Here is a 14,520-nt window from a genome sequence, read left to right as displayed (position 1 = left end):
ATTACACGGGTATGTCATAGTCCCTTAATCTTTTGATAATCATTTAGGTAGTTTACAGTCTTTTCCTACTATAAACAATTAGAAATAAACTCATTAATAGATAAACATTTGCATTCAGCTGTGATATTTCTATATGTTAAACTCATTGAAATATGCTTGTTCAATTAAAGAGTATGTGGATTTTAAATTTTAGTTCAAACTTCTCAAAGAGGCCGTGCTTCAACTTACCACTTCACTAGCAGATTATGAGATAGACAGCTAGAAACCATGTTGCAAATGTTTTCTATAGCTGGTTGTTTTTTGTTCCTCTTTGTTGATATAGAAACTTAGACACATTTATTTTTATGTTAATAGACTTCATTTCTCAGAACAGGTTTACAAAGATCAAATGAAAGCATATACCCTCTCTCCCCCATATTCCCACTCCTGAGACTTTCCTCTGTTATTAACATCTTGCGCTAGTGTGGTGTATACCATATTTTAGACTTGCATGTATATTAATGTAGTAAAATGTAAGAATCTCTTGTTTAATGGCTTCTGGAACCATTGGCTTTTGTTAAGGGTGTGTGTTGAGACAGAGAGAGCAAAACAACGCCTTGCTCAGGACTCCTTTTGTTTGAGATTATTGAGTGATTTAAACAGTTTTGTTGCAGTTCTTACTGTGTATGAGGTGACATTATAGCAAATGAAACTTTGGTATTTATTGAGATGATCATGTAAATTTTCTGTATTAATCTGTTAATAATGTAGATTCATGGATTTTCTAACATGGAGCCATTTTAGCATTCCGAGGACAAACTCAAGCTGGTTATGATGTATTATTCTTTTGCTAAATCCAGGATTTGATATGCAAATATTTTATTTAGGATCTTAAAACCTATTTTTATTGTGCTCTGACACTGCTTATATAAATTGCAAATGTCTATAGAATTTGCCATGCAATCTCTTGGACCTGTTGTAGTTTACAGGTGTGTATCTTTGAATGTCTTTTCAATATATTTTATGGAGATCGGTCTGTATGGTGCTTCTATTTCTTTTTTTTCCTAGTTTTGGACAGTTTTATTTTTGAGGAAGTCATCTGTTTCACATGGATTTTAAAATTTGTGGTGCTTTAGTATATTCTCTTTCATGCTTTAAAGTTATGTCCCGTCTTTGACATGCTGAATGTTGCTCACATATCTTTGCTCTTTCACCAAATCTACATGTTTGTTGTTGTTGATTGCTTTTGATCTTGATAATTTGTGCTTTCATGTTTACTAATTTTGTTCTTGAGCTTATTTTGATTTTTTTCCTAGCTTCTCAAAGTGAAAGCATAGCTCAGTTCTTTGCAGCCTTTCTTGTTTTTTGTAAATGCAGGTAAGGTTGTTTCTTTCAAATACCACTGTGTAGCTACATCACGGTTTTCACATTATTAGCTCCTGGAAGTTACCGCTTTCCTTGCTGCATTGTCTCCCCAACTCCAAAACCGGGGAAGGAGTTCAAATCCTTTTCACGTTTGTAACCTCTCTCACCAGGAAGAGTCCTGTGCCCTTTCAAGGGACCACATGACTAGATCTAACCCACCCAGGATAATCTCTGTATCTTTTTTGTTTGCTTGCTTATTATTAATAAACATTGCTTTCTCACAATTTTGGAGGTTGGGAAGCCCAAGATCATGGTGGGTCAGGTTCTGTGTTTGATGAAGGCTTGTGCTCTCTGTAATTTATTGTGGCAAAAATGCAAATTTCGCGACTTAGGATCAATGAACTTGGGGCCTCAATTACATGTGGAAAATCCCCTTTTCTCTATAACTTAAGTATGGGAATGACATTGCTTTATATTCACAGGTTCTGCCCATACTCAAGACCATGAGATTACATAAAAATGAGGGTCAATAGGGTCCCCTTAGAATGCTACCTGCCACAAATATCATAACCAGGTGATTTATGCTGGTACGAGCCACAGACCTTATTCAGATTTTACCAGCTTTACCTGTGTGAGTGTGTGTGCGTGTGTGCGCATGAGTGTGCGCGTGTGTGTGTGCGTGAGTGTGTGTGCGTGTGTGCGCATGAGTGTGCGCATGTGTGTGTGCGTGAGTGTGTGTGCGTGAGTGTGTGTGCGTGTGTGTGTGTGTATTTTATGTGTATAGCCTCTTCTGCTGGCTACAAAACTATATATAGCTTATACTTACCTTGTTAATTGGCTAATCAAGTCTAACATTTACATGATATGCATACTTGTAAATTCAGTGGGCTATTTCAATTTGAGAATCCTTGGGTTTTTATTTTAAATTTTATAATTTTAAGATTTTTTTTTTGCTAACATCTTTTTTTTAAGGTGTTTTTTCCTTCTGAAGAAGGAAATGGCAACCTCTTGATGAAAGTGAAAGAGGAGAGCGAAAAAGTTGGTTTAAAGCTCAACATTCAGAAAACAAAGATCATGGCATCCGGTCCCATCACTTCATGGGAAATAGATGGGGAAACAGTGTCAGACTTTATTTTGGGGGGCTCCAAAATCGCTGCAGATGGTGACTGCAGCCATGAAATTAAAAGATGCTTACTCCTTGGAAGAAAAGTGTTGACCAACCTAGATAGCATATTCAAAAGCAGAGACATTACTTTGCCGACTAAGGTCCGTCTAGTTAAGGCTATGGTTTTTCTTGTGGTCATGTATGGATGTGAGAGTTGGACTGTGAAGAAGGCTGAGCACCGAAGAATTGATACTTTTGAACTGTGGTGTTGGAGAAGACTCTTGAGAGTCCCTTGGCCTGCAAGGAGATCCAACCAGTCCACTCTGAAGGAGATCAACCCTGGGATTTCTTTGGAAGGAATGATGCTAAAGCTGAAACTCCAGTACTTTGGCCACCTCATGGGAACAGTTGACTCGTTGGAAAAGCCTGTGATGCTGGAAGGGATTGGGGGCAGGAGGAGAAGGGGACGACTGAGGATGAGATGGCTGGATGGCATCACGAACTCGATGGACGTGAGTCTGAGTGAACTCCGGGAGATGGTGATGAACAAGGAGGCCTGGTGTACTGCGATTCATGGGGTCGCAAAGAGTTGGACATGACTGAGCGTCTGAACTGAGCTGAACTCCAGTATTCTTGCCTGGAGAATCTCATGGATGGAGGAACTTGGTGGCTACAGTCCACAGGTCGCAAAGAGTCGGACACGACTGAGTGACGTGACTTCACTTTTTTTGCTATAGAAAATTTTCTTCAATTATTTTCCCTCTTCCATTTCCCCCCTTTTCTTCTAGAATGCTTCTTAGATGGATATCGAAACTTCTGGACCTATCTCCTTTGACTCTCCAGTATTCCTTTATGTTTTCTTTTGTCTTCTATGTTGCAAATTGTCTCTTTCGTGACCCATTCTGCTATTTAGCCATTGTACTAAGATTGTCCTATGACCAAACAACATTTTAATTTTTAGGGTCTCTGTTTGGCTTTTATTTATCAATGAAATGTTTAATTCTGTCTGATAATAATTTTATTCATTCTAATATGTTATTTTTCTGAATTTTGCTTCCTTGGGTACTGCAATGTCTGTTTGCCTTTCTAGCGTGGTGCAAACATTGAGTGCTTTTGAGTTTTATGTGAGCAGTGCATATGTTCTTTTCACACTGTTGGTGTGAGGGTGGCTGAGAGACAGGATGTATTGCCTGGGGTGTAGCCACCAGCTCTGCTTTTGGGAAAGCATTCTTAGCTCCTCTCTTGCCATTTCCCTGGGGCAGTGCCCTGCCCCCTCAGCCCAAGAAACCATGTACTCTCAATACTTTTGCTTTGGTGCAGACTCAGATCTGACTCACTGTTTGGTACAAAGAATGTCATGTGGACCGACTCTGGCAGATAATCCCTGTAAACAACCCCATCAAGTGTCCCGGGTGCTGTGCTGCGCTTAGTCACTCAGTCACGTCCAGCTCTTTGGGACACCACGGACTGTAGCCCGCCAGGCTCCTCTGTCCAGGGGATTCTCCAGGCAAGAATATTGGAATGGGTTTCCATGCCCTCCTCCAGGGAGTCTTCCCAACCCAGGGATCGCACCCAGGTCTCCCACATTGAAGGAAGATTCTTTACCATCTGAACCACCAGGGAAGCCAAGAATACTGGAGTGGGTAGTCTAGCCCTTCTCCAGGGGATCTTCCTGACCCAGGAATGGAACAGGGATCTCCTGAATTGCAGGTGGATTCTTTACCAGCTGAGTTACCAGGGGAGCCTGTCCTGGGTGCTGCTTCTTCCAAAACCCACTGCCTTCATGCTAGCACCCCTGGAATAGTTACCATGTTTGGAGCACATCCCTGACATGCACACCTTACTCCTCCCTTTCGTCTCCTAGAAAATCAAGATCACTTGTCGTCAATAGAAAGTAACTAAAAGTAAATGCAATGGGGGGGGGGGAGGGTGAAAAACTAACCCAGAGTAATTAAATTCCACCCGAACACCTCAAGGGTGCTTCCTCAAGGCTTCTTGTCTGAGGGTTCTCCACAGATTTTTGAAAAGGGATGTTAGTATTAGAGATTTAGACACACTATCCTCAAACCCAAGCCTTTCTCCCCAATTCAAACAGAAAGTTTAGAACGGAATAGAAAAAGAAAGAACTTTTACAAATATGTAACCCAATATATTATTGAATGCTGCCGCAGTCAACCACCTAAAGTATCTCCTATGCTTCAGGAGAGCACTGGAAACCAGTGTCCTCAAAGCTGTCTTCTGACCTGAAAGACTAGGTTTCTGTCCATATCGGTTACATCCCCCCCGAGGGTGTGTCTGCTGCGTCACATCCACGTTCGTGTGGCCTGTGGGGGACACAGGCAGGGCAGGCTCAGAGGATGCTGGCCACAATTTGCAAGGAGTAAATTTTTAAACCCTTAAACATTGGCTTTCATTCTGTAATATATGATTCCATGTCTGGGCAATCGAGTGAATAATAATTTTTTGCTCTGAAAACAACATGTTTGACAAATCAAATATTCCAGACTCTTTGTATTGACTTTGAAGTTACGGTAGTGACGCCCCATCCAAGAGGGAGGGTTTGAGCTCACCTCGGCCCTACCTCTGGTAGAATTCACTGATAGGGCCTCCCCGGTGGCTCAGTGGTAAAGAATCGGCCTGCAATGCAGGAGCGTGGCAGGAGCCGCAGGTTCAATATCTGGGTTGAAAAGATTCCTGGCATCAGGAAGATCTCCTGGAGTAGGAAATAGTAACCCATTCCAGTACTCTTGCCTGGAAAATCATATGGACAGCCAAGTCAGACACAACTTAGTGGCCAAATGTGCTGTCGCTTCAGGCGTGTCCGACTCTTTGCGACCCCATGGTCTGTAGCCCACCAGGCTCCTCTGTACATGGGATTCTCAGGCCAGAATACTGCAGTGGGTTGCCATTTCCTTCTCCAGGGGATCTTCCCGAGCCAGGGATCGAACCCAAATCTCTCACGTGTCCTGCATTGACGGGTGGGTTCTTTACCACTCGTGCCACCTGGGAAGCCCAGTGGCCAAACAGAAAAAAAATTAAAAATTTGAAATGACACACTAAAATAGAGAGACTATCCAGGAACATTTTATATATCTTGAACTAGTGATCATGGGTATTCCCACTTACTGCTCCTGTTTTGAGGGAAACTGTAGGTGATCTCTCTTGTCCCCAGTTTCGAAGAGATGCCTTGTTTTTGTTTGGTTGAACGCCAGATGCTATTTACAGGCGGATTTTATGACACCTGAGCGGCTTCTGGTGTCCAGTCCTATTTCTTGGGTCCCAGACGCAGATAATCAAAATAAGCGAGTGCCTGCGAGCCTCTCGGAGATTGCACTGTCCCGGACTCTCAAGTTCAGGGCAGAGGAGGAATTGAGAGAATAACATTGACACATATACACTACCATGTGTGAAACCCAGCTAGCGGGGAGCTGCTGCATAACACAGGGAGCCCAGCCTGGCGCCCTGTGACGACCAGAGGGGCGGGAGGCTCAAGAGGGAGGGGACGCGTGGACGCATATCCCCTGCTGTACAACAGAAACTAACACGACATTGTAAAGCAATTATATTCCACTTAAAAATTGAGAAAAAGAAAAGCAACCCCCACCCCACCACATTCAATGTACTGGTGATGAAATTTAAAAATTATCAGCAATTCTGTGAAGCAGGGACATCAGAATGGGGGAAGATCAACCTCTACTCTTTGGGAGTGAAGAGTGTATTTACCATCTCCAGAAACACAAATTAGATAATTTGCCCTTAAAACCCGTCTTTTTTCACTCAGTTGATTTCTACGTAAAAAGCAACGCTGTCCAAGGCCCTCACAATTCTCAGTCCAATGAACAAGATCAAAAGAGTACAGCGCTTACACAGAGGGTAGGTTTTAGGGGCTCTGAAGCTGACATCCCAAGTAAAACAACCCACTTTACAAAAATAAGTCTAATAATTTGGCAAAATGTCAATGGCGTGCCATTGTTGGTTCTTTGCTTTAGTGTGTTGTTTTGAACAGAGGAATAAACAACCAGTTAAAGAAACCCCAACTTACTAATCAATTACATGCAGGTGTTTATAGATTTCTTCTGTTTTAATGAATTAGACTTGGACTTGTGCCATCCTAGAAATGACTTAGACGCTAAAAGAACAGCTGACGGCTTAGAATTCAATAATGTTTGGAGTGATGCTGCCTTGTATCCATTCGAGACCCAAACCAGGAAGCTTCAGTTACTTACTGTGCGTGTTGAGGGCCACATGCTTAACGATCTGACATCCTAATTGATGCTTGTAAAAATCTGATCTACAGACCCTTAGACTCGATGGTTTAAAAGAGCAGTGTGATGATTTCCTGTATGAGATCAACTTATAAACACTGTCTGTTTTTCAGCAGAGAAGCACATTCTCGTGTGGTCTGTTTTGACATTTATGACCAATTGTAAGGATTGCTCTGTGTCCTCTCTTTGTGTTGCATGTTTTCTGGCCATTTTTGGCCACAGTCATATCTGTTCTGGTGGCTCCACCCTTGAGTCCGATGTGGTGGCTGTGTTTCCCCTTCCGTGTGTAATACAACAACCCCTGTGAGAACAATTTTGTCTTTGCAGGTTAGTGCTCAATTATAACTCCAGTCAAAGCTCAGGACACATCACTGCTCGCCCATGAGTCTGGAAGAGCGACCACTTCACTCAATTCAACATTTTTTATTTTACCTACAGAATTGGTACCATATTGAGGCCTCCTGGAGGGGAAGAAGGGTGTGGGGGAGGAAGGGTTTGAAATGATAAGCTAAGTATAGGTTTCCCATATGTTCTGCTGAGTTCAGGGAGGAATTCATGCTGTTATGGTAACACCCTAAGAACCATAAAACAAGCAAGAAGAAAAAATTTCCTCTTCTGAGCTCTTTGCTGCCACCCACTATCTTTGGTCCCAGTGACTGGGGAAGACCCCTTCAGCTCAGCTCTGGGCTCTGGGGCTTGACAGCACTGCACAGACCTTGCTCTTCTCGGGGTGAAACAAGGCTGGTGCGTCCCAAACAGGGGAGGTTTTGCAGGAATCCGGGTGCCGCGCTGTGAACTCGGAAGGGCTGTGTAAGTGTGAAATGCGGTACGTTGCCTTTATAAGTACCTATCAAAACAAATGAAAACATCTCATTTAACACACAGTATTTGAGTAAACACGTTGCGGCTATACCAAAATAATCCCCCCAAATATTAAACAACAAATCAACCCCCTGTCAGAGCCTGACTCACTGGATGAATGGGGGAATGAAGAAAACCGAAACTCACTCGCCTGATGACGGCTCTATAAAATCGGTGAGTTTGTGAGGTGGAGTGTATGATTTCTGCACACAGCAACCAAGAGAATTTCAAATGCATTCTCTCTCTCCATCAAAATCGAACAGATCCCCGAGTTCCCGAATTGGAGGATATAGGCTCAGGAGTGTCTCCCACCTCCCACCAAATAGGAGCAGAACGTTAGGACACAAGGACTATCGTTTCTACTCTGCCTGGGCCCCAGGCAGGCTGTATCATCAGTAGCAGACAGCCCTAGTTCCCAGAAGAAAGAACAACTCAGTCATTACCCAGGTGCCATATAGCTGTTCACAGGGTTACCCGAGATCATAGCAGAACAGTCTCTTCTGCCCAAGAACACATTGCTCTCTCTTCCTTAAGGCTGCAAGAGAAAACCGAAGCTGTCTTAAACATTCTCTTGCTGTTACAACCTTCCGCTAAGCTTCCGTGACTGTTACCAGCCATGAGTGGTGTGTCCAATCCTGCTCCAACAAATGTCATCACACACGGTTCCAAAAGAGGATGGGGAAGTCTCAACATAAGCCCGCCAGAGAAATCGCATTGTTCCTCCAAAGCATATTTTGTATCAAAACCCCAATGCCTAATATCTGTGACATTCTGGAACTCTAAAGGAAGGATTTGGCTCTGCTGACATACCGCCATCAGACTTCAGCCTCTTCCATCAGGACCTGTTGTTTTTGTTGAGTCGCTCAGTCGTGTCTGACTCTCTGCGACCCCGTGGACAGTGGCACACCAGGCCTCCCTGTCCATCACCATCTCCTGCAGTTTGCTCAGGCTCATGTCCACTGAGTTGGTGATGGTTCAGGCGGATATGTCGGCCAACAGAATCAGGGCTGATTTCCAGCTCATTTCTAATGTGACTCTGTCCCCACCCCTCTCAATTGCCCCCTTCTCTGTGGGCCACATTCTCATGGATACCAATGTGAACACACATAAGACATCCCCAAACGTCCTATGTGTTTATCCATCATTCAGTGACTATTTTTCAAGTCCCTTCTTTGGGCATTGGACTACAAGGGTGAGCAGAAACAGACCCATACTTGCTCAAAATGCACCTTTATCAGAGGACAAAAACATCCTGCAGTCCCTGCATGGAGGCCAGGATTTCAAGCTAATAATGCCGATTAAGTGTGGATCAGGCGAAAATGCTTTGAAAGGGCATAATTATAACTATATTATCTGTGATCAGGGAGATAAGATAAATGTCATAGAAATGTGTTTAATATTGTATACATTTTACAAGACAGAACAATTATGAATTTGTATATGCTGTGTACATTAAAAGTTGGATATGTGTAAGGGCAAAAGATGAGTCTAATTTTTTATCTGAGGGATGAGGAATTGACTTTAATTCTTTCTCAGCTAATTAAAGGAAAATTAGAAAAACAAACTGCTAAAGCACTAAATACATTTTGATTAGTTATGGATATAAGCAGTTATTTTGGTTTTATTCATTGACTTACTGAAAGCATAATGATAGGTGAAATTAAGAATTAATAGAGTAATCGTGAGGGTTTATTCAGCAGACGGAATTAGGTCTGCTGTTTTCCCACCTTATAATTGGGAGTTTGAAGTTACAGAGTTTGCTCTTGGGTAAAGTTAGGCAGCATTGAGCCCTTGTTCACATAAATTGAGCTATTCAAGATAGAACAAAGGCTCTGGGTTGGGGGAGAAGGTAACGAGTGTGGTTGCAGCTGGGTTCTGTTCTAGGTGCCTGGGGGAGGCAGGAGAAGCCGTCCGGCAGACAGCTGGGTGGAGAGGGTCAACTCAAGGTGAGGCTGGGTGTGCAGGGAAGAGATGGAATGATAGCTTGATGGAGGAAAGGTGAGCAGGAGGATGTCTATAAATATATGTATATATATATTTTACTTAAAACAATGCAGATTTATTATCTTCACAGTTTTGGAGGTCAGAGTCCAAAATGACTCTCAGTGGACAAAACTCAAGGTATGGGCAGGGCTGTCCTACCTTCTGGAAGCCCCAGGGGAAAAATCTGTTTCCTCTCCCTTTCCAGTTTCCGGAAGCTTAGTGTGTGGCCCCTTCCTCCATCCTCAAGGCCAGTGATGCTGATCTGAGTCCTTCCCACATGGCCACCTCTCTGGTTCTGTCTTCAGAGTCCCCCTCCAGCCCCTGTCCCCTCCCCACTTTTTTCTTTGTCAGGATTTGTATTAGCATAGGAAAAGGCGGGGCTTGCAGACCAAGGCAAAGGAGAGAATGGACATGGATGGACTAGGATGCCCGAAGATGGAGGAGGGGCAGGCGAGGCTGGCACTTGGCTGGTGGAGGGTGCGCCTGGAAGGGGGTCGCGTCTCTGGGTGAGGGGTATGTGGCGTGAGGGGGTGGGAGGAGATGAGAGAAATCTTCAGGTGGAGAGGGAGGACTTGAGTCCCCCTGGAGTGACCACTTCCTCACAGGGAGGTGGACGGTGTGTCTTCCTCTAGCAGACGACTGATGTCGGAACTTGGAGAAGGTGGGCAGGGCCCCAGCTGGAGGAGGCCCTAAAGCTGGGAGATGGTCTGGATTTAGAGAATCCATGATCCTACATTGGGGTTTCCTAACAGGTTCAACAGGTCAGCCGTGAGACAGGAGAAAACGGTGACGGTGAAGTTGTTCCTGCAGGCAGGAGTGAGGAGACGGAGTCATGAGGAGGCCAGCCAAGGCTCCTGAGGCCGGTTGTCCGTCTCATCTCCTGGGGAGCCTTCAGCAGTGCCAGAGCCTGGGTCCCACCCAGATCAGTACATTCACCCAGCCCTGGCTGATTCCAGGGCTGAGATCTGCTGGCGAGACCCAGTGAAACGCACTGTCAGCACACCGGAGCTTTTGGAGAAGTGATAGGTGGACTGAGGATGCTGCAGAAGAGGTGAGGAAAGGAGAGGAACTCACCCGAGCATGCACAGGAGCAGCTGAGGGGTGTGTGTGTGTGTGTGTGTGTGTGCGTGTGTGCGCATTCGAGTGTGCACGCACAGTAGTACAATGGTGGTTCAACGCATGGAGCAGGTTTATAGAATCGGAGCACAGGACTGAGGAAAGTGTATTTGTGAACATATTTGGATCCTTTACAAAGGTATCAAAACTGGATCTAATTTGGCTATTCATTTAACAAATCACCTTTATAAAATAGTTGAGCCAACATGAGGAGTAAATATTTGAGTGTCCTAGAAATTAATTGCCAAGGAAAGTGGTTGAAAGAGCCCTGGAAACTGGGGCCAGTCTGAGATGCAATGGAACTCCAGCTCCGAAGCTCATTAGTCCCTCAAAGAAGGAGCGCTGGCTGGTGGGCAAGGAAAACAGGAGAAAATGTGAGAAAGCAGGCAGAGTGCTGGGGCAGAAGATGGCACCAGGACATGGCCAGGTTCTCAGGCCTGGATGCTGGCAGTGTTTGGAAGACTGTGCCCTTCCACCTCTCTGCTGTACCCCCAGGCCCAAGATACACCTGCCCAGCATACAGCTTTACTGGAAGGGACTTTCAAAAGAGTGTCCAGAATGCCTTTGCAGTGGGCAGTTATGAAGCGTGTTCTTAGCTTACTGGGTGAGCAGTTTCGGTACCCAGATCAGTTATTTATTACCTTTGTAGAACTGGGCAAGTTACTCCTAAGTATGGTTTCCACATTCTTTTGTTGGAACTACTTATAGAACTCACCTCCTAGGATTAAGGATCATATGAGAAGATGCTTTCTTGTTCAGTCACTAAGTCACGTCCAACTCTTTGTGACCCCATGGACTGCAGCATGCCAGGCTCCTCTGTCTTCCACTGTCTCCCGAAATTTGCTCAAATTCGTGTCCATTAAGTTGGTGATGCTATCTAACCATCTTATTCATGAGAGGATACATGCAAAATGCTTTCCATAGTGTCAGGAGCAGGGTGAGTACTTCACATGGGCACTCTAGCTGGCCAGCTGGAAGGCTCCAATGGCCAGTCAATGAGGCTGGCAGGGTGACCCCTTCTAGGTCTTTTCTCCTGGATACATGGAGCTGTGGGTTGTGCCCACTACTTATCAAGACTCTTTGCCATTGTATCTTCACAAAGTCAGGTTCCAACTTGTAATTCTCTTGCACCAACAGTGGATTGCATTAATTCTTAGAGAACTGAAGAACACTGGGTGGGTCCTGGATCTGACGTGGCCTTGACCCCTCATCCAGCCTTGCTAAGGGAAGACCATGCCATTCCACCCTGACCCCAAGCTGAGGGTAACGCTTCTGTTTCCTCCTCTGAGCCTTGAGCCCACTGCTCTGTTGAGTATCTGCTTCATCTTCCTCCCAGGCTGCAAGGCCTTGGGGACAGGCTCACATCCGTTCCATTCACCTTGACCTTGTCACAACGCTTAATTCTCTATCTGTCCTTCTCCAATACTGTATTGTGCTGACGAACAAGGGAGTGCTTCAAGACACCAACCACTAAAACCAGTGTTTGCAGATCTGGGCATTTTTAACCTTCTGAATTTTAATAAAATGGACAGTTTCCATCCTAGAAGAGGCAATGACCGTTTTGCTTTACAAAGCTGCAGCAGGTAAGTAAAGATGGGTCTACAAAGATGACAATGTTTTAATGAGGTCACACTGGTGGAAAAGAACTCCCCAATTTTTATCCTCTGAAGATAGATTCCCTTTAGTTATTTATTTAATAGCTGTGATCACAGGTAGAGAAGATAACAATTTTTGCTCTGGACTAAATATATACGAAGAGATACATTTCACGAGGAAAAGTGCCCAAGGCAAAAACCGCTTTCCCCCTAGGACTCTGGTTAAGACGAACAACTCCAGTGGGCTCTCAGAGGAGCGTGTCATAACCACATAGTCTCTGGGGATGTCACGAAAATGTGTGGAGGTCAGACCACCATCCCCGCTCAGCATGAAAGAGACACTCCAGAAAGCTGGGGATGGCTTTATAGAATGAATCACTCCATCTATACTGCAAGTCCCCAAGCACTCAAGTGTACACAAGATTAATTACATTCAGAACACAGCTTTTTTTTTTTTTTTCATCGTTCAGTTTCCTTTAATGACCTCCATTCTCCTTGAAGGGCAGGTACAGCAGCTAACGGCAAGAGATGTTCACTTGAAGGCCTTGCCTTGATTGAAGGCTTTGCCCACGTGCTGAAAGGTCCCTTCCCAGGAAAAGTATTCTCCAACCACCATCTGGGTCTCCTCATTACTGATATCCAGTCTCCACCATACACGTGACTTGTGGTCCACAGGCCGATCTGGGCTCCGCAGAAAGGCAAGTGCCAGCCTTGGAAGACCCAGATTCCAGAAATGGAGCTGCTGTGGTTGGTTCCGTAGAGAAAGACACGGGCAAAGGCGTTCCTCCTCAGTTTGCCCAATGGCTTGGAACAGTCCAGTGACAAGGCTGCAGCTCAGGGAGGCCTGGGAAGCTGTATTCGGAGTACCACAGCAACCAGCCACCCTTATCAGGTGAAGTGAAGTCGCTCAGTCCTGTCTGACTCTGCGACCCCATGGACTGTAGCCCACCAGGCTCCTCCATCCATGGAATTTTCTAGGCAAGAGTGCTGGAGTGGGTTGCCATTTCCTCCTCCAGGGGATCTTCCCAACCTGGGGATCGAACCCGGGTCTCCCGCATTGCGGGCAGACGCTTTACTGTCTGAGCCACCAGGGAATCCCACCCTGATCAAAGTGCTCCCCGATGCGGCAGCACCACAGACAGCATGTCCTCATGGGAGTACTCGCGCTTAAATCCATCCAACAAGAAGGTACACTCTTGGGCAGATGAGCAGAGGGATCCTTGGCCTTCAGCTCAGCAGCCAGCACCTGCTCACATTCACCCAGCTCCTCCCTCAAGAGCAGGGCAGCCGCCTTCTTCTCTTTCTGCTTTGCCTGGGGCCTCTGCCTGGCTTCTTAAGAACCTTTCTCTTTCCAGTTGGTGTGCTTTTTAGGCTGGCTCTCCGCAAACCGTTTAGGATCCAACCGGGCCATTTTCTCACAGAGCTTCAACTCCCTCAAGATAGCCCGGAACTGGGGCTGGTTCATGTGGGTGAGGAACCAGCAGTTGGTATTAGGGAAGGCCTGGCATAAAGAAGGCTCCAGAACCTGTGAATAAAGCCCAACAGGCTGCTGACAATGGTGATGTCAGCCGGTGTGACACATTCACCCACCAGAAGAGTCCGGGTCGTCCAGGCAGCGTCCAGCAGCCCCAGAATCCACCTCACCCCCTCCTTCTCTGTGGCCTCCTTGTCGTGATGCATGACGCCCCAGTAGGGGGACTGCCGGGTCCCGGCCGGGGACAGTGTGTCGCCGCCATCAGCCAAGCCTGCCCACCGCCCCAGCTGTACTGCGGCCACGGGAGGATATCCTCTGGGCTCACATAGGAGGCAGCGACAACGCCCTCCAACATACAGAACCCACCTCAAAGGCTGGAACCTTGCCGGCGGGAAATTTATGGAGCAATTTGGGGGTGCAGCTGGTTTGGCCGAAATGGAAGCTGGGTGGTGCCCGGAACACAGGGACCTGAGCCCCGCTTTACTGAGCAGCAGTGAGGGTCTTCAGGCCCCCCAGCTGTCAGGACACGTGCACGGGGTCCCACCCGTCATGGCGATTTCATAGAGAGAGGGGCCAGAACATGGCTTAAAAAAAAAAAAAAAAAACACAAGGGCTTTCCTGGTGGCTCAGTGGTAAATAATCTGCCGGCCAATGCAAGAGACACAGGTTCGATCCCTGGTCCGGGAAGATTCGACATGCCTCCGATCCACTAAGCCGGTGTACCACAGCTATTGAGCCAGCACTCTGGAGCCTGGGAACCGCAAATATTGAGCCCAC

The 14,520-nt window shown here is 45.9% G+C and overlaps 1 long non-coding RNA gene and 1 pseudogene across 1 annotated transcript; both read right to left on the bottom strand.

Annotated features, from left to right (window-relative positions):
- Positions 1 to 7,124: 7,124 nt before the first annotated feature.
- LOC138427589 (uncharacterized) lies at positions 7,125 to 8,110 on the bottom strand. The gene is made up of 2 exons (XR_011252075.1): positions 8,019 to 8,110; positions 7,125 to 7,561 (listed from the first exon to the last, which is right to left on the bottom strand). It is a non-coding gene; the product is annotated as an uncharacterized lncRNA (long non-coding RNA).
- Positions 8,111 to 12,783: 4,673 nt separating this feature from the next.
- Positions 12,784 to 14,294, bottom strand: LOC138427686 (elongation factor 1-gamma-like; annotated as a pseudogene).
- Positions 14,295 to 14,520: the final 226 nt, after the last annotated feature.

The sequence above is a fragment of the Ovis canadensis genome, chromosome 22, assembly GCF_042477335.2.
Source record: "Ovis canadensis isolate MfBH-ARS-UI-01 breed Bighorn chromosome 22, ARS-UI_OviCan_v2, whole genome shotgun sequence".
In the NCBI taxonomy this organism is placed as follows: domain Eukaryota; kingdom Metazoa; phylum Chordata; class Mammalia; order Artiodactyla; family Bovidae; genus Ovis; species Ovis canadensis.
The sequence above is the reverse complement of the archived record's forward strand: the minus strand, read 5'-3'. Positions and strand labels throughout refer to the sequence as shown.